The following is a 27,639-nucleotide window of genomic DNA, read 5'->3' as shown; positions in this document are numbered from 1 at the left end:
GTCGATTACTAGATGTAAGTGGCTGAGCTGGCAGGAAGAAACCAGCAGCCACAAGCATATTCATGATGTTTTCCAGTAATTCCATTCTACAGAACAGACACCTCTGTGTTTGGGAGGAAGTCAGCAAAGGGATCCATAGGATCACTTGATGGACAGATACATGTCCAGTCACATCCCCTAAGAAGACCACAGGGCATGAAGTGAAATGGGAGAACACATTAATTAGTAATGGTAATCACTAGGAAGAATTAATAAATAAGCAAGAGGCACTGGGAAGGCTGGCAGAAGACAGCAGAGGGAAAACAGACCCCAAGGATACAAACTTGGTACATCCTGAAGAAAATACCTCCTAATAAATAAATTCCATGGAGAAAGGAAACCTGCCTATCTGAAGAATATTAACTAGCAGTAAAGAAAAATAAATTTGGTATAGGTGTGAAAGAGACCAGCATGAAAAACTGAGTGATTGCAGAGGACTGGGATGATTACATGATGGTTGGGATCACAGTCTCTATGACCATATGATATATGATGATTACACCCAAAATGCTATATGCTCAATACAGCAATTTCCAGTCCATCCTTATGAGTGAAAGATCTGTAAGAATATTTATTTAGTAAACAGAATTATTGCTGAAGTCAACTGAGGCAGGCTCAATCTCTATCATCCAGCTAACCACCTCCCACCCAAGATAAAGTCCTACTGGGTCACACATCGTATTTCAGATTCCACAGTGGCAGGATTAAAGACAGATATTTTCAAACAGTTTTTCACTGGTCTCTGCTCTTGAAAATGACAGAAACACTTGTTAGAAAACAGCATTGCTGCAATTTGAATTCACAAGCCATTAAGCTTGAAGCGTTGTTCCCTGGCTGCACTCTAATTGCCATGCAGAAAACATTTCAGGGTGCAGATTTAAATATTAACAGCCTTTTAGAGTGTATTCAAACAGTAAAATATTTACAAGCAAGCGATGATTTTAAAGCGTATTACACAACATTAAAAGACAAAATTGGAGAGAGGTGCCTGTCACGGGAGGGAAATCCTTTGCCTTAGTTCCTCTTTAAGGTTCAATGAAAGGAACTCAGGGCCAGATTCACAAATCTGCTTAACACACCTTTACCTTGAATGCAGATAAACTGAGATACCCAAAAGCAGCTCTTCTCTGCAGTATTTACACAGACTTTCCACTATTCACCCATCCTGTAAGACCACCCTTGATGGAAAGAGAAGAACCCTGGGACGAAACGTTAACAGATCACTTGTGTCCTGGGCTGCATCAGGACAAGTGTGGCCAGCAGGTCTTGGGAGGTGATTCTACCCCTCTACTCTGCACTCATGAGACCCCACCTGGAGTACTGTGTCCAGCTTTGGAGTCCTCAACACAGAAAGGACATGGACCTGTTGGAACGGGTCCAGCAGAGGGCCACAAGGATGATCAGAGGGATGGAGCACCTCTCCTATGAAGACAGGCTGAGAGAGCTGGGGTTGTTCAGCCTGGAGAAGAGAAGGCTCCAGGGAGACCTTATAACAGCCTATCAATACCTGAAGGGAGCCTACAGAGGATCTGGAGAGGGACTCTTTGTCAGGAAGTGTAGTGACAGGACAAGGGGCAATGGTTTTAAATTGGAAGAGAAGAGATTTAGATTAGATACCAGAAAGAAATTTTTTACTATGAGGGTGGTGAGCCACTGGAACAGGTTGCTCAGGGAAGTTGTGGCTGCCCCATCCCTGGAGGGGTTCAAGGCCAGGCTGGATGGGGCTGTGAGCAACCTGGTCTGGTGGGAGGTGTCCCTGCCCATGGCAGGGGGTTGGAACTCCATGATCTTTAAGTTCCCTGCCAACTCTGACCATTCTATGATTCTATGAACTTTTAAATGAACACCTCCCATCCACCTGAACCCACAACACAACTTGAGGTCACCTGGGTAAACTCCAGTGACACATGCACTGGGAAGCTGTTGGGAAAACAAACTCCTTTCACAGACCATCAGCATTCTCCACTCGGTCACCCCAGAGTTCAGTGTTCAGCACTGACTGTGTCTCAGCATCTGCCATTATTCTGAAGAATAGGCAGCAAATGAGAACAAGTGATGATGGCTACTTGTATGCTTAATTTTCAGTGAAAATGACAGCAATTACTGTGTGTCAGCTCAAAAGGATAAAAATATGTACCAGAATGGGAACCAACTGCAGATAGTCGGACCACTGCCTGCTGCAGCCATCGGATAATCATAGAAGTAGGAAACAAGAGGGGAAAAAAGCTTATAGGAAAGCCATACCAGTCACTGAAGAGAGAGAAGTTCTGCAAAAATATCTGCATTAGGTAAGAATCAACAGAAGTATTTCCTGTACCAGAAAGGCACCCTGTTTCTGTAGGGACACAAACACATTTGGCTTAAATTAGCAATACATGAAATTTAAGAGGAAGTTTCTTCCCCAATAATATTTGGTTGGAAAAGATGTCCAGTGGACCTTATGTCCAACCTTTTGGTTGGAAAAGATGTCCAGTGGCCCACATGTCCAATAGTTATGCAGACAAAAAACAAAGCCAGGGAGCACACGCCCACATTATCTAAAAGTAGCTAGAATTAATAACAACAGCACCCATTTTCCTTAAATTTAGTAGAATGCAGAAATAGAACATTTTTATCTGATCACAAAAATTAGTGACATCTACCTAGCAAATCCCTTCTTCCCTATGCAAAGAAGGAACTTTACAGCTGAGCCCTGATCTGGCTGATTTCAGTGACAAGATTTCCACTGATTTATATGAGACTGGCAATGGATCTTCCCACACTGGGGTATAGAATGGAGGAGCCCAACCAGAGCATGGAGAAGAAGTGTGGTGAGGAGAGGCTGAGGGAGCTGGGGGGGTTCAGCCTGGAGAAAAGGAGGCTGAGGGGAGACCTTCTGGCTCTCTCCAACTCCCTGAAAGGAGGGTGTAGCCAGGGGGGGTCGGTCTCTGCTCCCAAGTCACAGGCCATGGGACAAGAGGAAACGGCCTCAAGTTGCACCAGGGGAGGTTCAGATTGGAGATTGGGAACAATTTTTCCATGGCCAGGGTTATTGCACATTGGAATGGGCTGCCCAGGGAAGGGGTTGAGGCCCCATCCCTGGAGGGATTTCAAAGCCGGGTTGCCATAGTGCTTAGAGCCATGGGGTCGTGATGGGTTTTATCAGAGTTAGGGTGATGGTTGGACTGGATGATCTGAAAGGTCCTTTCCAACCCAGACAATTCTATGGTTTCAACACAGCATGAGCAACACAACTGTAGCAAAAGCTCCCCAGTATACCCACAGCGCTGGCATGAACCATATTTCTAGAGGACTTCTGTATCTCTCCAGCAATGCAATAGCTGATTTGGCACAGCTGAGTTTTACTCGTAGATGGGAGCAGTGCTGTGTGCTGAACGTGGGTGACCAAGAAGAGGTCATGAAAACCTGTGAGTGTGCTCAGCAGGGACCAGGGAAGGAGAGTTTCCCCACAGGAACAGGGATGACTGATGGGTTACAAGGGCAGCTGAACAGAGCAGCCAGAAAGACCTGGGGACGGCAGGCAGCCAGTTTCCATCCTTCCCTGCCACACTCCACATTTATTTTCCTTAGAGATTCCCCACGCAGCTTTCAAGGCTTTAAATACTCATTAGCCTACCCAGAACCGGCACTGGATTTCCTGGGCTTTCTGCAAACCTGTTGCAGCTGGCCAGGAGCTGGTGATAACCCCTGCTTCCAGACTCTTTCTGCAGATACAGCAGGTACCCAGGGACTTCCCCACACTTGCAATTCACACCGACACGCTGGATGCCCCATACCCACAGCATAATGCTTTCTGCACGTTGATGCAACAGTTATCCAGATGTCAAAAAAAATAAAAAATGTTCTGTGCTCTTTTACCGTCTGCCCTTTTCTTCAGCCTGGTTGCCTCATGGTTAAACAGGAGCACTGGAGAATACGTTACCAAATGCACAACCCTGTATTAGCACCAGGGTCAAGAGCACGCCGTCCACCCCACATCCCACTGGGTGCTCCCCTCCTGCCCCTCCATGAGCTCATTAGGTCAACATAAAACAGGACTACACATAATAATTTCTCTTCTGCTTTATGAACTCCAACCAGTCTAAATACAATTGTAGTGACTCTGATTATTCTTCTGTTTATACTGTGCTGGCCTGCCCCAGCAGAGAGATTAAACAATTAATGACAAAACAAATTAAGCCAGTCCTAGCCATGGAATAAACACCTTCTGGGCACTGGACAAAACCACAGTATTTGTGCACCTAAAACACATGTTCCTGACTTAAACATGCTGCGATCGTGCAGCTTCCATTCCCTTTCAGCAGAGGACCAAGAGCTCAGAGCCCCTGACAGTTGCTTCTCCAGAAACCCCCTTGGCTGTCCAACTTAAGTACCTACAACGTTTAACGTTTCTGGACAGAGTGAGCAATGCATTTCACTTTGGATCTCAAAACCTGTGTGCTGTGGTTCAATTTCAATCTTGTTTATGCAAAACTAAACCAAGGTTACTCCACAGAAGTCAGTGGCATTATAGGGAGGCATCAGTCAGGCACCCACTGAGGTTTCAGGAAAGGGAGACAGCCTGGGAGGATGCTACTGCCCCACTGCTTGGCTTAGACAGGGCAGCACCATGTAAGTGACGTTCCAGGTCACAGCAAAAGAGGGAAGGCAGGCAGTGGGAAGGTGCAGAGCAGCAGCCCCAGAAAACATCACTGCACACATTGGGCAGCGCCGCACTGAGCTGACACCAGCAGTTTCATGGCCAACCTTCTCCAGCTCTGCTCTGACCTTCACAACCCCCGGTCAGCCCCATCGGCTCCAACGAGCTGACAAGATCCCTTACAGCAGCACAGACCTCCAAGTCTTCAGCTGTTGAAGTGAACATAAAGATGCCCAGGATGCCCAGCTCTGCACTGCCGGTGGGATTCACATGTCTATGAGGATGTCAAAGGTAGTGATACATCCAAACACAGACTTGTGGAGATGTATCAAGCATTTATACAATTCAGGAAGCACTTGAGAGGACAAGCAGTGGTGCACAAACATCTGTTTTGTGCATGTAAGTACCTTCTCATAAGGTATGTGCAATTTTCTCTCCAGCATAAAGTAACAGCAAGAACAAGGATGGAGAGGACAGCAGGCGTGAGGGAGCCTGGAACCCTAGCAAGTGGGCAGCATCAAATATTTAGGAGGGTACCTTCTGCATTGAGAGGCAGAAAGCCTGCCTGCAACCCTGACCTGCAGGGGATGTTAAGGTACAGACTGTGTCTTCTAGTAAATAACAGGAAGCCAAGCACACGGGTATTTGCAGGATGTTCAAAGTCCTAACAGTAGACTAGGAGCTTTATATATAATACTGAAAAGCTTTTGTTGAAGGTGGGAAGGAAGTGGTTCTTTTTGTGAGGCTCCAGCCTCATGATGCGTTTCAAAAAAGAATAAAGCTTCTTTCTTTTGGCAGAAGAGACATAAGCCCAAAGATCCTTGAGCAGGATAGGTCCTTCAGCTTTCTTGTAGGAGAGGTGACAACAGCCTGGGAAGCCACACAGCCTGACTCCATGTGCCATTCACCTGGGTGATGCTGCATACCCCTAACTGTGATGCTGCAGCTGTGCTTCACCATAGAGGTGGTGCTACACTTGGGAGGCATAAAAAGTGAAATATTGATGCAAATACATGAAGTCTACTGAGGCTTCTAATGAAGGAAGATCCGGAAATTTGTTAAACACTGATAAAAATGATGATATAGTTCATAATAGCTTATTGTCTCCTGAGGAAAAAAAAAATACGGCTTGTTACTCTACTGAAAAAAAAAAGTAGAAAAAGCTTGTATTAGCACTCCAATAGGCAGTGTTACAAATAACACCACTGCACTCAAGAAAAGTTACCCGATTGCAGGCTTTGCAATGCAAACATGCCCTGAAGGGTAACAGCAAATGCGCTTGCTACAATCATAAAATCTGTCAGCTAAAACCATCATACAATAAACTAGAAATAAAAGCATTACTCAAGCAAAGCTGGGTTCATTTACTACTGTTTATGCAATACAGCTCCCTGTTTGCACCGAGCTGCTTTAAAAGTGGCCATCCAGCCACAGCTCTACAGCTCACACAACAGCGATACCAGCTCCTTCCCATTCACTTGGGGTTGGGTTGCAAAATCTTGGGTCTAGATGTTTATGTGTCTCGGCCCATTAACATGATGAGGCCAGCCTGCAGCACACAACACATAATGCACCATCTAATGAGCTGTTCAGGATCTGCTGCTCACGGTTGTACATTCAGTTCTTGATAACAACACAGCTCCCCAAATACTCTGGAAAGCCACACCACAATGCACCCTTCGCTGTGGGTGCAGCAGTACTTTGAAGGACCAGGAGTCTTGAAAGGACTCTCATCGAAGAAGGCTGGAAATTATATTAAAAGCATTTAACCCTTCCCACCACATATTGAAGACCCATGCCACAAACTGTCCTCTCTGCCTGGGGAATGCTTATGCTGTTCACATCCCAGCAATGCTGTACTTAAGAGACCTAACATGCTCCAAAGGTTTTTATTATCTCTCCAGTCACTAACCATATTGCCTCTCCATAGGGAGAGCAAAACATCATTGTCAAAGACATTTTGCTCTCCTGGACCTGAAGGGGCACTCGTTCCCAGGTACCTGGATCCAGCAGAGCAGGGAACACACAACACAGTTCTGCAGAACATCAGACCAGCCTCTGGCAGCTGAGACCTTGCATATCCACAAGATGGAGGTTACAGACAGTAACGTGCAAAGCTGCATCCCAACGCCAGCAGCTGCCTAACACTCTCTGATTCAGTTCACATTCGCCTCCTGAAGGCCCCAGGGCTCCTAGGAGATAACACATCTCGTGGAAGGGTAACACCGGAGACCTCATTCTGCACGTCCACATGTTGCTAACTCCCCCAGAGCTATATACATGGTAGACATCACACTCAAAAGCCCCAAAAGCGTATCCTCACCGCAGCGCTGGCTGTTTTCTAGTTGGAGTTGCTTTTCTGAAGTCACTTTTACATACCAAAAAACATTTTTTGTGTATGATTCAGAAACATGCTATAGTAATAGAGAGGAAGAGACAGGGAGTCTGCCCAGCTCCGTTCAGTTTTATCTCTACCAGCTGCTGTACAAAGCACAAGCAATTCAGGAATCATAGCAAAAACATTTTTCTAAACGGTCCTATGGTCTATTGAGAGGGACGGAAGTTTATTACCATCAATGACTCACTCCCTGCTGAAGCTTTTTCCTGGACGAACTGCGTTCTGCTCTATTATGTTCCAGTAACAATAAATTAATAATAGGCAAGGGAATTCATAGTTTGCCTCACAAAAATGTAACCAAAGCAAGGAAAATATGGAATATGCTATAGAGACTAAGTGAAATATTTCATTCCTCCCCCTCCAGTGTGCAAGAATTATAGCCCTTCATAACAAATTTCAGTATTTCTTTGTCACAAGACATGCATGAACACCAAGTATTGAAAAGGAGTTGTGTTTATAGCAAATGTAACTTAAAAAAAACCCTACATTTTTTCCTCTGCCAGTTCCTGGAGTAAGTGCAGAAAATTTGCTTCCCCCACACAGCTGAGAAGTCAGAAGAGATCTTAGGATACCTGAGATCAATTCCTGACCCTACCAACATTTCTCTGTGATCCCTGACAAACCATTTCACCTCCCTCTGCCTCTTCCCCAGCCTGCAAGTTAGGAACACCACTTTCACCTCAGCAGAAAGCAGTGGGAACAGCCTCTGTTAATGATTTTTAAGGACACGTTTAGCTACAGGGAGGCAGGAAATGCCACCTTAAACCCAACAGCACCAATTAACCAGATTGCTAGATGGAGTAAGAAGTTGACTTCACCTTTGCATTAAAAACAAGGTTGACTCTTCCTGGTTCCTATACCATTGGCTGTCTTAGAATTTCATACTATACATATAGGACTTCCACACCATCATGTCTAGAAGGTTTTAATTTTTTGCAACTATACAGCAATGTGGGGAGCTCTGCAGAATACTCCCAATTTATAAAAATAAAACCTACTTTAACAGCTGGCTCATACTGGAAACTGTAGAACTATAGAGTTTCACACTATGCTAGCAAGGACCTTCTCTTCACAGAATTAAAAAAGAAAAGCTTTTAAATCTGGAAAAAACACTTTAAGCTTCGTGCCCATCCACATCCAAGTCTTCTCCCAAATGGACTCAATCCCAAACTCTAACAACATATTGTCTCTTCCATCTCTATTCTTTATCCATCTTACAACCAATTTCTACCAGCATCTTAACACCAATGTAGTCACGATCATGCCTATGCCCCCCTCACTCTCGTGGAAACAGTCCCTGGTTCACAAGTTTGGTCCTGGTGGCATCAGTCCACCAGCCTGTGGCCACCACCGAGTTGCCTGGAAGAAACCTCCCATTCAGTCTGTGCAGGAAGAGATCTATCTATTTACTGCCATTGAGGTATGACACACGCACAGCCTATTTACAGGAACAATCAAGATTCAATAAAGTAACTTCAAAATATGCCAGATGTCAGGCTCTGTGTTTACAGAGACAGCAAAGCCATCCGAAGGCATCTGTAATTATTGCTCGCTCTGGAAGTGGGAGTTTTAAAGGGAAAGGTGGGTGGAAAGGGGGAATAAACTCTTGTGGTTCTTGTCGATAACAGCGAGGGTTAGTAATGGAACGATTAAAAAAAGGAGCAAGTTTACAAAAGCTCATCCCACCCATCTGAGTAAGCAGGCAAAAGCAAAGAGCTTGGCTGCTCCAAAATGGTGTGGGACCATGCAGTCTGAACTGGGCTGGGGACCTCCTAGAAACACCCTGCTGTCCCCCTTCCCCGAGCCAGGAGGGCTCCCACAGTGCTCCATCCTCCAAGCACAGAACATGAGCTAATTGCAGCAATTCTGACAAAACTCACTGATTTAACAAGTGCCAAAGAGACAGAGTGTCTCAGATGAGCTCTGGCTGCTCCCATCCCATCTTGATTCATTCAAGAAGCAATCTTGGAGTGGCAACATGGCTGAAACCCTGGGCAAGCAGCTGCGGTGCTCGTGGTTAACGACTCCCCTAGTTAGTCCCCTCGTTAGTTCAAGAGCCAGGGAGCAAGTTCTTCTGGGTCTTCTCCTGTTCCTGACACATGAACTTGGACTCATCCGCTTGCAGCAGGTATAATTCAAATACATACTTAAATGCTTTGTTAAATAGGGATTGCTGAACTCGATCCAGAATTTATAAAGCACCTTGAGCAGGAACATAAGTTATTATAGTGACTCCTTAAAAAAAAAAAGCTGTACGAAAAGGAAACATTTCTTCATGGCAATGCAGATTTCCATTGTCTTAGAGTCATCATTAGGACATGAAAATGGTCTGTGAAACATTTCAGATGGCATGGAAATGATTTAGACAGTGTTTAAAACTCCATTTATGGAAATTTGGTTAGAAGACTATGAAATGATAAATGTCTACCTATAGAAGCAAATTTACCTTCCAAATTTATGAACAAATTTAATAAAGGCAGCTTCAATTAAAACCAAGTTTATTGATATTGCAAAAACTCTTGGGGGACGTAAAATGTGTCTGGGATCTGAACTCATCATTAGTGCTTTACTGAACAAATAATAATTAAAAAAAGGCTCTTTCAGTGATGAATGCATATCCAAGTATCTTCATATTCTAAGCATGCTCAGCATCTGCCATACAGTATTAGCGTGCAATGCAATTTCAACAAGGGGAACAAATAAAGGTATTTTAACAGTGGAAGACATGGAAGAAAGACAACAGCAGCTGAGCAAAAGAAGGCTCTTATACCACCAGTGAAGGGAGAAAGATGGCATTAGAGAAGAGCGTAAAGAAGTAGTTCAGCATAAGAGACAATAATTTAACTTAAAAACTGTATCTAGAAATGAAATGCACATGTTCATTATTTTTTTTCTGCTTCTGTCAAATAGTAGCCAGACCTCAAACACACAGAACATGCCACAGTTTGAGAGGAGCCCAGCTCACCAAACCCTAATTCCCAGCACACCTTCAGCGGGAGCACAGGGAACCCCTTTTGCCAAGGGTGGAGGGATGTCATTTCAGACCACAGAAAACTCTGCACCGCTAGCAAGCTACTGAAAATCTGGTGCTGGTAGAGAAGAAGAGAGCACATTAAGGACAACATAATGTCCAAAAGGGCTGTTCTGTGCTCCTTTCTGCAGGATCAAAATCATAGAATCATAGAATTGTCCAGGCTGGAAGGGACCTCCAAAGGTCATCTAGTCCAACCTCCCCACAGTCAGCAGAGACACCCTCAACTAGACCAGGTTGCCCAGGGCCTCAAAATCACCATGAGCAGTGGGTGTGAGGACATCTGTGGAGAGGAAGAGGAAGGAGGGCAGCAATAGGGAGGCACTGGGCAGGTCCACAGCCACTGCATCCATTAGTTCATGGCCATGGCATGAGGATCCCCCTCATCTAAGGTAGCACTTGCCCACAAGCACCTGCCCAGCAAGGGACAGCAGCTCTCCCTGGAAGAGCTTGTAGAATGGCCTCATGCCCTACAGAAGGAAAGCAGAGAAGCACAGTGATGGAAGTTAATACGAGAAAGTTTGGCTCCACACAAATTTTACTTTCTTTTGCAATTCATCTTTCTGAGCCCCATTCACATCACAACCTCCTCCTCCTCCTACACACTGGGTGTAACCACCAGGCGGAGGGCAGGACAGGATCTGTCCTGTTGTGCTTCCTCAAAGGTGTCCCTCACCATCACGGCTCCCCCAGCACAGCCCTGTGAGGCACCACAAGAGCATCCCAACCCCTTGAGCCCCACTGGGGTGGGAGAGTCCCACAGGCCCCACATCACAACGGGGACTGTTATTCCAAATAAGGGAACTTGTTGCAAACTCCCCTTTGAGCTGCCTTGTTCTGGCTGGTTTATGTTAGGGAGACAAGACTAAACAGACCTTCATATTTTCAGAATTAACCACTAAAAATGAAAAATCGGTTGTTTGTTTCCAGAGTGCAGATGTAGGAGAGTCCTGCAGCCAGCGGTCTCTTTTGGAAACCGCACCACAGTGAACCCAGCACCAGGTTATCTCCTTTTTCTTAAGAGTCTTTGGGATGGATTAAGCAAGGAGTAAACATGTGTGAGCCTGGACTCACAGTGTGGTACAACCACACCATCTCCCTCCTACTTCTCTCCACGCGGACCAGGCTTGACACATGGCCCCACAACAGTTTTTCTATTGTGTTTCCCCATTATTTTTACCAGCATGGAAGTCAGGTGGTGGGGTTTTTTTTTTAAGCTTATGTATTAAATGTCAGATCAGGAGAAGTTTCACTGCTTTGCAGCAAACCTACACCACATACACTGTACCTTTTAACAGCTGTCATGACTGTAAATAATAGTATATAGGTAGTTCCCCCCTTTGTTATTTAAACTGTTTCAGTTGTCTTTCTATCAGGACTCCTATTTATTGCAGCAAGGTCTGAACTAGGTATTTTTAAGCCGAACTCCTCGAACAGATGCAGCCTCACACTGTCTTGTCCTCTAAGCTACGTGGAAGCTGTACAACCACTTTGTGCAGTGCTGAGCTCAGCCCAATATTACACCCTCTCAGCAGAGTTTATTTACTCAGGTTCAGCCCAGGCAAACTGAATTTGCCTCTGCCTGACACATGGACGTATGCTCCTGTCCCAGCTGGGTACCACCTGCTTAACCCTTCCTTTGCTTTTCCCATCTCTGCACAGCCACAGGCTGTTTATTCTAACCCGATCAACAAGATAAGACTCAAGGAAATACAGAAAACAAAGCCAAATACTGCCCAGGGTGTGACATTTATTCAGCAACAGAATTTAAATGCAGTAATGCAGTGTTTGTGGTTAAACAAAGAGGGAGAGAGACAGAAGAGAAACAAGGAAAGGTCCTAGGAATCAACAAGGGCACAAACCACATAGTTCACCAACACTTAGAGGAAATCCATGCCCAGCTCCTCTTGCATAAATCAAGAACGAGTCCCATCAATCCCATGAGTGCATTATTGCCCTATAATTAAGCTATTGAGAAGCCTTGTTCTTCCCAAAACCAAGCTCAGTGGGCTGCCAGCTCCCCACCTGGGGAACACTGGGGCTGCCGCAGGGTGAGGACTGCTGTAGCCAGAAAAAGTAATGATATATCCCAGCTAAGGACAGACTCCACTGTTACTGCTGTGCAGGAAGCACGACCACTAGCCTGTTTTACTGCTGGCTCCCTGGAGAGCCAGGCAAAAGCCATCACATCAGTAGAAAGCAATTAAAAAACAGCCTGGAGGAGCACTGAGCAGCAGCACCAGGCTGCTGAAAGGACCAAACTCCTTATCAGCCTCCTTTCCTTCCACATCCCCAAGTCCAACCACGTTTTCAAAGCACACACCAGGAGGTTTCACTTCTGGCTGTGAAAACAATGGCCTTTTTTGATCTTTAACTTGCTTCCTCTGCGTTCCCCACACACACAGTGACAAGGATGGGGAAGGCATGGCCATGAGCACAGCAACTCACCTGGCTGCAAACCAGGCCTCTACACTGCCAAATTAAAGCAGAAATGCAGATGGGAAAGATGCCTTCCCCCTCTCCCCCCTGCCCTCACTAGCCACGTGGCCACCGAGCACAGAAGAGGTCCAACTGCACGGATGCAAAAGAAGAAACCCATTTAAAACTCAAACCAAGGTCTTCCCAGGGGACTCCCCACACAGCTCGGGATGTGCACGGCCACATCTTCCCACAAATTCTTCCCCTTTGTAGTCAGCACTGCTAATTCAGTCAGGAACTGAGAGAACTATTGAAAAAACATCAATTTGGTGTTCTTAACGCTTAGCTTCAAGAGAGACAAACAACAAAAAGCACAGGTTTGAAAGGAGGCAACAGCAAATGCAGGAGCACAAGGCAGGAGCTGGAATTATCCATCTATCTCCACCAGGAGCTCAGTTTCTCCCCTGAATTATGTTTGTATGAGGCAGAATCTAATCTAAATGCAGAAATTCGTGTAGATTGGTACTTGGCTTTTACCAGAATTAAATTTTAAAGCTCTTTGCTGCATGTCTAGAGCAGCACTGCCGAGGGAGGGCATGACTTCCAGTTCACATCTGTATCTCTCACAGTAGGATCCGGTCTGGGAGGTGTCAGAACCTCAAATCCAAAAGAAGGTTACGTGTACAAACATGGTGTGGTGGGTTTTTTTGCTGCTGCATAATCTCCACGAAGTACATCAATAGTTAATTTAAGTAACACTATGCTGACTCAGTCCTCTCAAGTATCAGGTTGTGGGATACCTGAACTCAAGCAAAACTCGATTACAATACAGGTATGTGGTCTCTTAAACCATAGGGTCAATATCAAACTAATTTCAGATGACTTGTCTGAGGTTGATGAGTACCAATTGAATTTTGTGTTTGTCAGCTCAGATGGTAAAAATGCAATACCTTGAAAACATGCTAACATCTTCTATGAGCCATTTTTGACTCATCCTCAGCAAACACACGCAGGAGTGCCTCCACCTCGGAGCTGTTTCCCACTGGGGAGGCAAAACTCCATCTCCTCCACTTTACAAGCACAAGGAGTTCTTTTCAATTCACCTAAACCAGGGAAATTCACCCAGAGCAGAAGGTGGAAGACGCTGAGTGCCTGTGCACACAGGGATAGGTATGTGGATATCCGTGTGTGTGTATGCACGCTGCCAAAGCCAGCCAGATCCTGCTGTGACCATTACTCCTAATTTACTATTACTCCCCTCCTCTCCCCTGACCCTGAGTTTTCAAACCATTGTTTCATGAGAGAAGCAGTTTGAGTGAGTTTTATTTCTGTAGCAAACCCTCAAAAAAAAAAAAATCTCTAAAACGGTTACACCCAAAAAGGCGGGGGGAATGTGTATGCACTAAAATTATCTCTGGAGCTTTTACAGAGCCTTTTAATAGGCAATAAAGTTATGGCTTCAGGAACAGGTTGTGAAGATGAGCCTAAACACTCTCACACCGCGGATAAGCCAAACCTCCTCAGTCTTTTTGGGGCAGTAAACATCATCTCAGGTCCAGGCTGGGGGAAGGCTCGGCTGTAAATCACAGCCGGACAAAAGGCACCGGCCACCCCAGCTGGGTGCAGCAACAGTGACAGCTGGTGGACACGGGGGGAAGCCCCACACATCCTCCTTCTCCTCCTCTGCTTAATCTGAGCCAGACCCTCACAAGACACAGAACATACACTGGGTGCCAAGTCTTGCACACTTTGGGCAGAAAGCGCCCAGGACCGAGCCCTCCCAGCCCGTGGGTGCAGGCAGTAGCCCTCTCGCCCTGGTGTTTCCATCACCAGGGCTGTGCACCCTCCTTCTGATGAGATTTTTGGGTGGTTACCCTCTTACACAGCACCAAGTAGGCATTTCATAGAATCATAGAATGGTCAGAGTTGGAAGGGACCTTAAAGATCATCCAGTTCCAACCCCCTGCCCTGGGCAGGGACACCTCCCACCAGACCTGGTTGCTCCAAGCCCCATCCAGCCTGGCCTTGAACCCCTCCAGGGATGGGGCAGCCACAGCTTCTCTGGGCAACCTGTTCCAGTGTCTCACCACCCTCACAGCAAAGAATTTCTTTCCAGTATCTCATCTCAATCTCCCCTCTTTCAACTTAAAACCATTACCCCTCATCCTATCACTCCACTCCGTGACCAAGAGTCCCTCCCCATCTCTCCTGGAGCCCCCTTCAGGTACTGGGAGGCTTCTATAAGGTCTCCCTGGAGCCTTTTCTTCTCCAGGCTGAACAATTTGAAAGAAGTTCTTAGCAAAGCCAGGGGGGCATGATTTTCTGCCTCGCAGTTTTCTTGCTGCCCTCTCCCCCTGCAGCACCCTCCTGCACCTACACACCGTCCTTCTGTGGGGAAGAAAAGGGGCTGCTGGAGGCACAAAATCTGGCTCTTCATAAATTTGAAGTTACCAGCGATGGCCTCATATTGTAGAGAAGACTAGAGGAGACAGTGAGTGACAACTGATGGGAAGACATGCCCAAGATCACACCAAGAAAACCACCAGCAGTGTGGGACAGAAGTCCCAAGGTTTGGAAAAACACACAAGGCAAGAAGCACCTTTGGGTACAGTCAGCCCAGGGACCAGCAGGGGTGGCAGCCATTCACACCGAGATGCTGAAGAGTCTTAAAAACCCAATTCTTATTCTTCTTCTGGAAAGAAAATAGCTTTTTGAAATTGTCCATTATTTTCTCTCACACAAGCAAGGAACAGACTGTACTTTTTGCTTCTGATTCACAAATATTAAATCCCCTCTTCCCACTATTGGTGACTCAGTGGAGTGACTCATTCACCTCCAGATAGTTTTATTTCCCCCACATTTGAAATTTAAAAAAAAAAAATTTATATATATCCCCCACATTGGCCTCCTGGAACACAAATAAAATAGCATTTTCTTCTACTCACCAGCCTTTCCTTACAAAACAGATTAAAAGAGAGTTCATCTAAGATTCCAGACACTAATTGACTCCTCTGGCTGGTCTACTAAGGCAGCAGAGTTATTGTACAGGAGGCCTCCTGCCCCTGCTTTAGCTGTTTCTCTCCCCACTAGAGGCTGCTGAAGCAAAAGCTCTGCTCCATGCAAGGTGGCCCTGGGCTCCCCAACTGCCCCCCTTCAACCAAAGCCAGAGCCCTAGAAATAAAATTAAGAAAATGGTGGAAAAGAAAAATTATATCGCGGATTTGTTTTGCATTTGGCTTGGGGGGGGTTGGTTTGTTTTTCATTCTGAGAAGCTCTGCTCTGAGTCAGGGATTCACAAGAGGCTGTTGGGTGGCAGAGGGTAGGAGAAGAGGGCACTGAGACCCTTGAGCACGCACAGCTGCGTGGGCAGAGAGGGGGGAAAGACGATGCTGCCATCCCTCAGGAGGTCAGGTGTCCTCTGCTGTACAAAGCACTTCCATTGCCCCGCTGGCACAAAGGACAAACAAAGGTGTCCAAGGTGAAAGCAAAGCAAGGTGGCTGGGCAAGAGCTCAGGGAAAAGGAGAGCGACTTTGAACCCTCATGAAGATCCCAAGAGGATCAATACCTGAAGACCCGGTCTTCCCAGCAGTCTGTCTGTTGTGTCTGAAGGTTGGGCAGCACACATCAGCATCCTTGGATAATTAGACAGTGTTTTTCTGACACGGAGCTCAGAGCTTTTCACCTCATTATCCAGGAAAACCCAACCCCCTGCAAGGCTAGCATTGGTCCCCTGGCTGACACCATTGCTGAGCACTCAGGGTGGAGAAGACTTACTGTAGCAGGGATCAGATCAGAAGAACTCCTACATGCCCAAATCTATTCATTTTCCTCTACTAGAGAAGGATTGTTCATATACTGAATTTATTAACCAAGAGCTGAATGAGCAAGTCTGATGTTTCAAGGCCTTCTATAGCACTGTGTAACTCAAAGTTTACCTGCTAACCACATCAAATCTCATTTCATCCTTGCTGTATCCAACAAGCACTTTAATGAGTCTTCCTAATGTTTGCACCCATCAAGTATAGCAAAAACATGTCCACTTATTTAGTCTTTACTTGGCAAAGCTACTCATATTCAGCTCTTTACATCTTTGCTCTTAAAAATCAACCTTTTCAGCCCAATTAATACCCATATACTTATTTTTGTCCGAATTTCTTGTTAGTCTTTCCAGTGACCAAGTGCCCAGAATTGATGCGTGAGACTAAAAGCAGTCAACTGCAAAAGAGCATCAAATCATTGTGCTAGAAATAAAGGATGCGGATATGCTGAGGACCTGAGCCACGTGCCAGAGAGTGATACGGCTGTGGGATGATAAAAATGACAAAGCAGGGTGCATGTCACTAAACCACTGCATCCACAGCCTTGTCAAGCCAGCCTTTGTGCCTTCATCCTCCTCTTCAGTGTCACACATCCAGCTCCCCTTAAGGGAAAACACTTGTGCAAAAACATGTCCACTTATTTAGTCTTTACTTGGCAAAGCTACTCATATTCAGCTCTTTACATCTTTGCTCTTAAAAATCAACCTTTTCAGCCCAATTAATACCCATATACTTATTTTTGTCCGAATTTCTTGTTAGTCTTTCCAGTGACCAAGTGCCCAGAATTGATGCGTGAGACTAAAAGCAGTCAACTGCAAAAGAGCATCAAATCATTGTGCTAGAAATAAAGGATGCGGATATGCTGAGGACCTGAGCCACGTGCCAGAGAGTGATACGGCTGTGGGATGATAAAAATGACAAAGCAGGGTGCATGTCACTAAACCACTGCATCCACAGCCTTGTCAAGCCAGCCTTTGTGCCTTCATCCTCCTCTTCAGTGTCACACATCCAGCTCCCCTTAAGGGAAAACACTTGTGCAAAGTGAGAACGTTATTTTTTTTTTTTTTTGAGGTAGAGCATGGCCTCAAGGGATGCTTCTGTTGAAGATTTATCATTGCTAGTTAAGAGAACAAAGAGTTAAAAAAAAGATAAATTATCCTGCCTGCAGCAGAGAGGCAAAGAAACCAATTCTTAAGGGAATTGAGGGATACCTTGTAGCTAAAGACAGCTGTAAAATTGCCACTTTTCAGTGTCCTTAGCAAAGGAATTCTTCAGGTCACACATCACAGGGAAGGAGATCAGGAGCCACAACCCCAGCCACAGAGCTCCAGCACAATTATACAGGTCTCATGCAAGGATCTCATTTCACTACTAAGTAAAAGCCCAACACCCTCAGGGCTACCATCAACCATTGCTATTTCCACAGCCCGGGTTACACATGGGGTTCTACTATTCCAACCCCCTCCAGCCAAGCATCAGAATGCCAAATATCAACAAGATTATGTTTACTAATACTCTTGAACTGCAATAAGTGTTGAATGTGTCTTTATGCAATAAGAGAAAGAGACATACACAAAGATAAAGATGTTTCCTGCAACACACATCTCTGATGAGCACAACTCGGGGGATGGCAAGGGGGGGAGTGTTCTATTTCTCTATTTCCCCACTGAATAACAGCTACCACTTTCTTTGGTATCCTAGATTTAGAAAGTGATTTTTATCACCTGAGGCAGTGTGATTTATTAGCAGAGCAGGTACAGCTGGTACCCAACACTCAGCCAATTGGCACTCCAGGAAAAGTCAAGAGCTGAAAACTCGGAGGCTGAGCCTCGTCCCTCCTTTTACAAACTTGGATGAAGTCCCAGCTGAAGACACAATATAGGAGTAGGCACCAGCAGAGAAGCTACAAGCAAACTTACACCCAGGAATTGGCCATCAGAGAGACTCAGTGAGGTTCATCCTACACTACCATACGAAAGCACAAACTTCATCACGGGGCTTGGGGGAAGAGGAAAACCAACATAATACTGAAATGTCATTAAAATTGTGACCAGCTGCTTTCCTCTCCATGAGGTTTAGTAATAAGTCTGAAATATTAATGATTTCTGATTTAATGAAGATGTAAGAAATCCGTGATACAGAGTTGGTTACTACCTTTTAGCCTCCAGACTCCAAAATTGCTGCCAGGGAGCATTATTTTTAATGCACTCTCACACAGGGATAGAGTTTCCAAGGAAGCTGCCAAATCTAGCAAAGGTTTGCGCTTTCCCTTTCCAACACTTTCTTAGAAAGCTGGAAAAAACATTACCTTACTTAAGTGGCCATTTTAATTAATTTAATTTTACTTTAAAAACAACAACCAAGAAGAAGGAAGAATGGAGCTGAACTTTTGGGCACTAAATACCATTTCTTTTGACACGGAGCTAACAAAAGCTTGACAGGCAAGTCACATAGGAGTCACAGGTCTATAGGAGACCATTTTAAGAAGATTTCACATCTTTAAGGCAGAGCCTGCATATTTCTTACTGCACCAGAACACATAAACCATAATGCTAGATGGGGCTTCTGGCTTACCATAAGATAAGCTCCAACAACACCGGTTTTTACCACTTAGAAAGCCAGAGCCTGTTCCCACCCAAGTAAATGAGAGCAGAGTTAGCTTCTATCTTCTATTCTTTGTCCTAAGACACATCATTTAAATGAAAACATGGCTAAAACCCGGGCTACAGATCAGGAACTACACACCTGCAGTTAAAAACAGAGCTCCCAACATCTTGTTGCTCAAAGCAGACATCTCCTGAGCTGGTCACACAAAAACATCAGCACGTATCTGGGAAAGAAAGATGTAGGGTACCTTGGCTGCAGTCAGAAGAGACAAATGCAAAGCAAACAGGTTGGTGGAAAGCAGCATTTCCCAGCAGGGACTGCAGAGGGGAGCCAGGTCTCAGCTCCAACACCCACCCCTCTGCTTCCAGACTGAATGGGAAGGGAAGAAGGGTGCAAGGTGCCTTTAATATCCAAATTGGATGAGATGACTCAGCAGCCCATTCCAATTAATTCTGATTAACTCCACCTAAAGCAAGGTAATTCCAAGCTTTTAACACCTGGGGAAGCACAGGGTGGCAGAGCAATGACCCTGCTATTTTCTACCTGGTCAGATACCAGCCTTTCCATTCAGCACTTGATATTTAGCCAAGCTTATCTCTGGCTCCTCTTGGTCATTAAATAAGAAAAACACACAACCCATACTGCTGTCCAGGGCTGCAGAGGTCTCAACAATAGCAAATTCTATTAATGTAGTAAAAAGAAACAGATTGCCAGGGTGGCTACCTCGCTCTTTCCTGCCTGTTGGAGAGACACAATCCCCACGTTGAAGGTGGGAAGGAGGCTGCAGTTGTCCATAAAAAGGGTGAAAGGCATCAAGCACAAAGGTTTGGGACACAGAAACAGGGTATTTTAAGAAGGCTTAAAAAAAGACCCAAAGTGTGTGCTGGTCTCTTGCATGGGCCTGAATGTCGCCCAATGACAGCCACACACTTGACAAATGGCAGAAAGGAACATTCTGTGCTATTGCATTTTACTTTTCAATATAGATATTATCGCCACATTAGTCAAGCTAGAGCTGAACTGTCACAGCTCTTTCATTATTATTTACCAAAACGGTTATCAGCCAGGTTTGTGCTATTAAATCCCTGTATCCTAGAATTACTCTAATGCCCAGGGAACGCAGTATTATGGAAGTGTTGTTATTCCCCAGCTTGTTTTGGCTTAACTCTTTTACAAGGCTCTTTCTGTGCTGGCTGCCCTGCAGGAGACTCCAGAAGTCAAGTTGTACCCTGGGGTCTCACCCTGCAGGCTTGGGGGGCTGCTGGCTCTCACGGCACTGCTCCCCTGAACCAGCCCCCAGCCTTTTAAAGCAACTTTTTTTTTTTTTTTGAGCCTAAATTCAATGCAGAACATAAGTTTTTTAGAAAAGGCTTTATTTTTCCCAGCAGCCGTTTTATTTCCTACAACAGCTGACACACACTAGTCCTTTGAGCTGACTCAATGAAGAAAGCACTCCCATTTTCTTTGCAGAATACTAATATCATCTTTGGAAGCAAGTTCCTCGACTGAAGCTTCCAGAGGCAGCACGATCTGTGGCGAGATGGTGAAGAGGCAAAATACTGTATCTTGCAAGAGACCCGCTCTTCCACAAGCCCTGGGATCTTGCCTGGCCTCTGGGCAAGACAGGAGACTGGCTCCTGTGGTGGAGATACGTGGAGATACACACTGGCAGTATGACAAGGCTGCCTCATCGGCTTCATCTGCTGAATTTGTGATACACAGTTGGACCCTTGGTTCAGAAAAATGTGAAAATCACAGTGATGGGAAACTAGCCTCCAAGAGGTTGGAAGGGGCAGCCTTCCAAATCAGTGCACACAGAGTCATCTCCAGGAAGGTCCTGCTTGCACAGGGCTGTCACAGAGGCTAGAAAAGGTGTCTGCAGGGGAAGAATCTCCCCTCAATTGCACAAAAGCTTATCAACTCAAGGCAACAAGCTGGTCAAACGACAACCCCACACCCTGAGTTTAAACATGCCTTCAGACTTCTGTACAACCCCTTCAATGCAGTTTAATTTTCAGCAAAGCCACATGAGATGATCCTTCCACAGGGATGATGTGGCTTCTCTCCCTGGCCAGACCATCCCACCCCATCCCTTGCTTCAGGACACTTTGCATGGCACAGCAACCTCCCATGGGGACCTGACCCAGCTGAAAACTAACTGAAATAAGAGGTGGGGAGAAGAGGAATTGCTTTTTTGGCCAAAAGAGATGGATTCTCTCACATGGCCACCAGTGGCAGGGAGGAAATGTAGGCCGGCAGCAGACCCAGCACTGATCAGCTCAAACCTCCTTTGAACTCGCACTGAGTCACTAATTTGGGTCTAAATGATGACAGCTGGAATCGAAAATTGCCGGTTTTCTTTCCTGCCTCTCAGTTCGGCTTAGAATTAGACCATAACAACAATAATGCAACTCCACATCTCTCCTCCCTTTATCCCTCTCCATCGGCACCGAGAGGCGCAGAGAGGTGAAACGCCTTGGTATCTGCATGGGAGAGCTGGGAACATCAAGTAGAGGGATTTATCTCCACTAAGCCCTGCTGTGACTAGTAGACCATGCTGTCTTACATTAACAAGCAGATTTCTGCAGTGTTCAGAGTCTGTTCTCCTGCAGAGATTGCTGCAAAGGAGACGGCGGGGACAGAAAGTGCCTCATGCTCTTTAGGGCTGCCCCCCCCACCACACACATCTCCAAATTAAGGGTAAGAAACAGTGAGATGGTTCCTTCCCCCCCAGTGCACTTCACCTGACTGCAGTGGTCCTGGCTCCCTGAGGAAATCAGGTAAAACTGCCCAGGACACCACTTTACTGGCAGTAGAGGCACAGCCATAAGCCAAAAGGACCGGTTAATTTAATATTTGTTTCCAGCCCCTGGGGTTTTCCTGAGGTTAGACGCTGGGTAATCAAGCCATAGAGCAGCCATTCAGCACCTGCTCCACAAAGTCCAAAAGCTCTCCTTAGGAAAAAAAAAAAAATAAATTAGGGACTTGTACCAAAGCAATACTGCAAATTATGCTTCCAACACAATTTGCTGTGGTTCTCTTATTTTCTCCCTTTCCGGCACATCACCACCCACATGAAAGCCAAAAGCAGACTGTAGTACCTGGTTACACGAGGGCAGCCCATCACAGTAGTAATCTAAAAGCTTGTTCCATAATCCAACAATTTTTATTTTTTTTTAATCCAGCAGCCTCATTATAGATTGATTGACACCTCTACCCACCCCAAAAGCCCTCCATCCACTACAGCAGCTACTTCATGAAGTGAGATTGAGAAGAACTTTGCTGCTGCGTGTCCCTGGTGCATTAGCTGAAGTTATTACATCCAGCTGCACAGCATAAAGCTAGAGGAAACAATTTCATTAGGGTCCCATTAGGCTTAGACAGGTTGGTCTTTTTACACGCAAGAGTATAGTGGGGAACAGCTTTGGGCAATAATTGGAATGCACTGCTAAAAACATTATCTAAACTACAGATCTGTATTTACAGGCACAGGCTTCCACCCATCTCTCAGCAGCCCACGATGCAGTTTGGGGTCTGGTATTTAACACGTGGTGGTACTGGCAGCAGCTGGTATCTGGTGTAGGAACTCCTCCAGGTTCCTACAGGAGCTTTAGGTACCACGGGGACACAGGGGTCGTTCCCACTAGTTCCCTGCTTACTGAATAATCCCTGGAAGCTGCCCACTGGGCTGGGGAAGGACTCAAAGAGAGAACATCTTCTGCTGGAGAAATCAGCCCTGCTTTGCTTGGTGCCTTGTGGTTTGCCTCCCTGGCCCACCCTGACCCAGCAAGAAAGCTGAAAGGCCACCAGACAACATCCTTATTACGTTGATTGAGGGTAACCCTGTATGGAACATGGCACAAGTCTTAACGATGCAACCGCAAGAGATTTTGATTTTTTAAAAGGATAATTCAGCGTATCCGTTCAGCTAAACAGAAATCCCTGTGTCATAATAAAGCTGTCATGATGTTCTGGAAATATGGTCTCACTGGAGGAACACATTGTAATTTTATATCCAGCTATTTAAGAAGACGAGGCCAAGCCCTGAGTGACAGACACTTTGATGAAACAACACATGAATTAAACATAATTATACTAGAAAAACAGTAAAAGAGAACTAATCATCAAGGCCCCCATGTTGTACTGCGAGCAGTGACATTTGCATTGGCACAGGGCATTCCCATCCAGAGAGCTCCAAATCCTCCATGAATATCAGTAATTAAATAGTCTGCCACGCAGCCATGGGGAGGCAAGTTTCACTGCCCCCAGTTTTGCAGAAACCAAGGCTGACATCCCACCCCAGCCCAGGGATGCCTGTGAGGGCAGGGGGCTTCTCCACCTCTTCTTTGCTCTTCACTTTATTAGGCTCTTCCCACTGGAAAAGATGCTGCAGGCTCCAGCTAGATCCTTCCCAAAATCCAGACCTAGGATCTGCAGACGTAGTCTCACTAGGAAAGACTCAATGTATTTCCCCTCATAAAATTCAGATGTAATTTTACACAGGCCTGCCTGCTATAAACCTGTCTCCATGCAATGTTCTCCCTATCCATATTTAATCCAGAAAAGAGAATATAACTGGGTTGAGGAAGCCTGCTTTTTTCTAGGCTTCCATGCAAGCTGGATCTCAAAACCCTTCTTTATGTCAACATCAGACAACTGTTTCATAGACTTCATCTAGCAGGGTTGGTAAGTAACCTAAAAATGGCAGATGGAAGCATTAAATATTTATTGGACTGGAGTGCATTGATTTTGGAAATTAACACTTTGCAAATTACTTCTGTGTAAACAGTAATTAAACAGTCGGGCACAGTCCAGTCCAGGTTCTGAGTAAGCTGCAACTCTTTTGGTAAAACATATGTATGCATAAAAAAAATACTAAAGCACGATGAACTAACACTTCTCTGCTGATTTCCATCTGCACACAGCAAATTGTTCCGCGATCATGAATTAAAATTAATTAAAACTTTGGAATGGTCTTCCATGTAGGGCTGGAACGGTGGGAGCCCTCGTGGCCGGCGCTCAGGCATCGCGCCAGTTAAGCTTGCAGGGAGCAGGGGTAGATGATGCCTTGCTTTAAAATACCAAGGACTCCCTGACCTCGTGTTCCCAGTGTAATTAATGCTGGGATTGAACTGGTGACAATAGTGGGATTGAAGTGGTGCTTGTAACAGGGGGAAAAACCATGAGAAAAGTGCAACTGATACAGCCCAGCCCCTTGCAGGCTCTACATGTGTTCCAGGAGCGCGGTCGTAAATAGCATAAAACTGCTATTTGCTTTTGAGCTCTCTTGTTCACGTGGAAATAGATTTGCTCAAGAGATATTGCAGTTTTATTCCCTTAAGCAGAATATTAAACTTCCTCTGGTGCTATTGCACTAGCAGTAATGAGACTTCACGCGATCTTTTCCTTAATGGACCCTTTTTAAAAGAAAATATGTTTTAACTCTGCTTTAAAAGTAGCTTCCTTTTCCAGAACTACAGGTCTTCCTTTCAAACATTGTCCAATATCCTTCCCAGGACTCTTTTCCCATTCACTATACCTTCACAGCCAGGATCTCATGAAGCTAAACATGTCCTGTTCGTTAAGGCAATAGCTGAAGCCTCATTAAAGTTCACGGTTGCTTGTAAATTAGTGAATTGGAAGCTCTGGGTACCATTCTGTAACCTTCACTTCTTCAGCACAGTCTGCTATACACTATATTTTGTTACCGTCGCTGGATTTCTTCCATGCTCTGACTTCATCACTGCTTTTTGACTTTCTCCCTTCCCCCAAAACATATGTACTCAAAAACCCACCAGAAATGAATAAACCCACCTACACGGGGAGGGCGAGCATGTAAATTGGAGTCTGAGCCCTCCCTGCGGCTGCGGTGACGGTGGGGCAGAGGCTCCCCACGGACTGCGCTCGGGAATGAGCAGCTTATCCCCATTTCACAGCCAATGCTGGGCTTTGCTGTGGTGGTCGGGGTGGGGGGGACACAAAGAGGATGTTCTACCCCCCCTGCAAGCTGAGGAGAGATCCTGTCCCCAGGTACCAGCCACTCACAGCAATGGGCAGGAGTGGGAGACACAGAGCAGCACCAGCACCCACCGCAGGAACCCCGACCAGGGCACTGGGCAAAGGAGGAGAAATCAGGGGGGCTCCTCTGGCTTAGCCCAGCCAGGAGAGGACAGGGTGCTGCTGAGAGCACAGGAGAAAGGTTTTGGGTGCAGGGGAGCCGTGGTGTCTGCACAGAGGCAATGAGGAGCAGGGAGGGGATGCGGATGCTCAGGCAGGGCTACACTCATTTTATCGTGCGTACACGCACGCAGGCTGCTTCTGTTTGCTTTCTCCTTTCCTCCCATTTCCAAGGTGCAGATTGGTTTCGTGTCCCCAGGAGCTCCTACGAGCTGGTGAGCAAGTTTGCAGAAGAAGATGAAGAGAACAAGGCTGCCAGGGGACTTTAATGAGAGCTACTTCTATTCTCATGGTGCAGTTAAGAGTCACATAATGAAACAGAGGCTGGTTTGTTTGTTTTTTAATGAGCTCTATTTATATTTGACTTTAACTATCCTCATTCATTTTCTCTGAATCAAACCTCTACTGCTGAAATCTTGTGCATCGGAGTTAATAAAGGGCAGCTATAATCTGATTTACTTCATGGTTCCAAACACGAACATACTCACAGGAGGGGGGTTGACAGTTTACAGCAGCGATGTTTAAAGCGGAGGAATTGACAGTAAAATTGAACATAACTTCTCGGCTGCCTCGCAGAAAGCTGACGTAATCCCACAGACTTGTCTGGAGGCATTTTTCTTCCATGTTGTCGTAACACCGAGAGGTTAAGGCTGCTGTTAAAGGTAGGTTTATGGTTCGCAAACTGGAAGCTGGTGAAAAGCAGGTGCCTTAACCACCAGATTTCATGTGGCTGTTAGGGATGCCTGAGTGTCAAGACATCAGAGAGAGAGGAAAAGAAGTGGAATCGCCTGTGAACTCACCCAAGGAATGCAAGATCCTCCAGCTTTTTACCTTCAATAATGCAGAAAAAAACCCAAACGAATCAAGGGAAGATTGTGGCTCATTCCCTCTATAGAGGATTAACACAAAAATCAGCAGAACCATTCCTTTGACTTCTTCCTTAAAATAAAGAAGCCACTGTTCACAACATAGCTAGAAATCTGAAATGGAGGTTTTCTCCTTGGAGGAAGAAATTTTGCCCCTATCTCCCTACTTAAGCTTTTAAACAAACACAGCCTCATTCTAGAGGAGCAGCTGTGTAATTAAGCCAATTTTAGGATGAACACTGTGATTCAACAGCCAAATACTATCTTAATTATATACATTAATATTCTGCTAAGAAGATGCTTGTCAAAAAGAAAAGGGAAAAAAAAAAAAAAAAAAAAAAAAAAAAAAAAGAAAAAAAAAAGGAGGTGTGTTCAAAAAGCCCTGAACATCAGGGCCAGGGTTGTTCAAAATATACAGAGATTTTCTTGGCTACAGACTAAACAGAAGGACCTTGTTTTCATTATTTTTGGCAGGGTGGCAGATACACTCCACTTATTCAGGGTAAAGTGGGAACAGTGACAATGAAAATCCTTATCTGAATAGCCTGCAAAAAGAAAAGGAAAAAAAAAAAAAAGATAATTCATGTTATTGCACAAGGAAGGCCACTAAAAATATTAAAAAAAAAAAACAGAGAAGGGTGCCAGTCTGAGATATGGGGGGTGCCTGCATGGGAGTGAAAGAGGCTGCCAGCTGCAGAGGAAGCAAGAAGAAAGTGGCCAAAAGTCCTCTGTTGTCAGAGGTGAATACTGAATGAGAGACTTCTGTGTCACAGGGAGAGTCCCCCCGCGGCTGCCTCAGCTGCCGGGGAAGGATTTTTGGCTGTGAACTCTTCTGTTTTGCTGTGAAGACATGCAAAAAGGAGGGTGTTCACAGAAAGAGGCAGCAAAAAGGCGAACCAGAGGGTTAGAGAGAGGAGCCCTCACGTGTTTGGTTGGGCACTGGGGTGCCCTCCTACAGTGGGGACACACTTCAGTCCCCATCTACGGACCACCCCGGTTGCTGGGAGGTGGGCGAGGGGCAGCGACTGGTCCTGGGTGGCTGGTGGGGGACCTTGGCTGGCAGACACGGAGGAGCACAGGGGACCAGAGGAAGGCAGATCAGGAGCTGGGGAGCAATGTCTGTCACTGCCCCAAATGGGACAGAGCATCCCTCGTTGGGAAGCAGGGACAGAGCATCCCTCGTCAGAGCTGCGGTGCAATCCCACGCTGCTCTCCCGCCTCCAGCTGAGGCTGCATTGCAAAACCACAGCATCAACTGCTTCAGAGAGAAAAGAAGGGATTTCCTTGTGGGTTAGGAAGCCACAGCGGGGTGTGAAACTCTTGGTTCCCACTATGGACAAAAAAACCCCCAAAACACAATGTCTCAGAAAAGCCAGAGCTGCCTAGCTTGTACTGGAACACTGATTTAAAGGGAGTTTGCAATTGCACAATAGCAAGAGCCCTCTGGTCTCAGGTGCACAAGGTGAGTTTGGGGGATTTCTGGCTCACAGCCTCACCACAGGGCCCTGTGCTCCCGTCAGCACCGAGCAGCGGGGCTGGCTCCATGTGTCAACAGGAGATCTCCAAGGAAAACCCAGGTGCTGCAGGAAGCAGGGCTGGGAATACAAAAGCATTGCTCTTTCTGCTGAACAGGCAATGAACCGGC

The 27,639-nt window shown here is 45.8% G+C and overlaps 1 protein-coding gene across 1 annotated transcript in view; it reads right to left on the bottom strand.

Annotated features, from left to right (window-relative positions):
* Positions 1-25,947, bottom strand: part of NEURL1 (neuralized E3 ubiquitin protein ligase 1) — a 144,705-nt gene extending 118,758 nt beyond the window's left edge. The window contains exon 1 of the mRNA XM_014960344.1: positions 25,929-25,947. The gene's annotated coding sequence lies outside the window, so the exon portion shown is untranslated. The remainder of the gene's footprint in view (positions 1-25,928) is intronic.
* Positions 25,948-27,639: the final 1,692 nt, after the last annotated feature.

This window comes from Calidris pugnax, unplaced genomic scaffold (assembly GCF_001431845.1).
Source record: "Calidris pugnax isolate Ruff unplaced genomic scaffold, ASM143184v1 scaffold4, whole genome shotgun sequence".
Lineage (NCBI taxonomy): Eukaryota > Metazoa > Chordata > Aves > Charadriiformes > Scolopacidae > Calidris > Calidris pugnax.
This window is presented reverse-complemented; position numbering and strand designations above follow the sequence as displayed.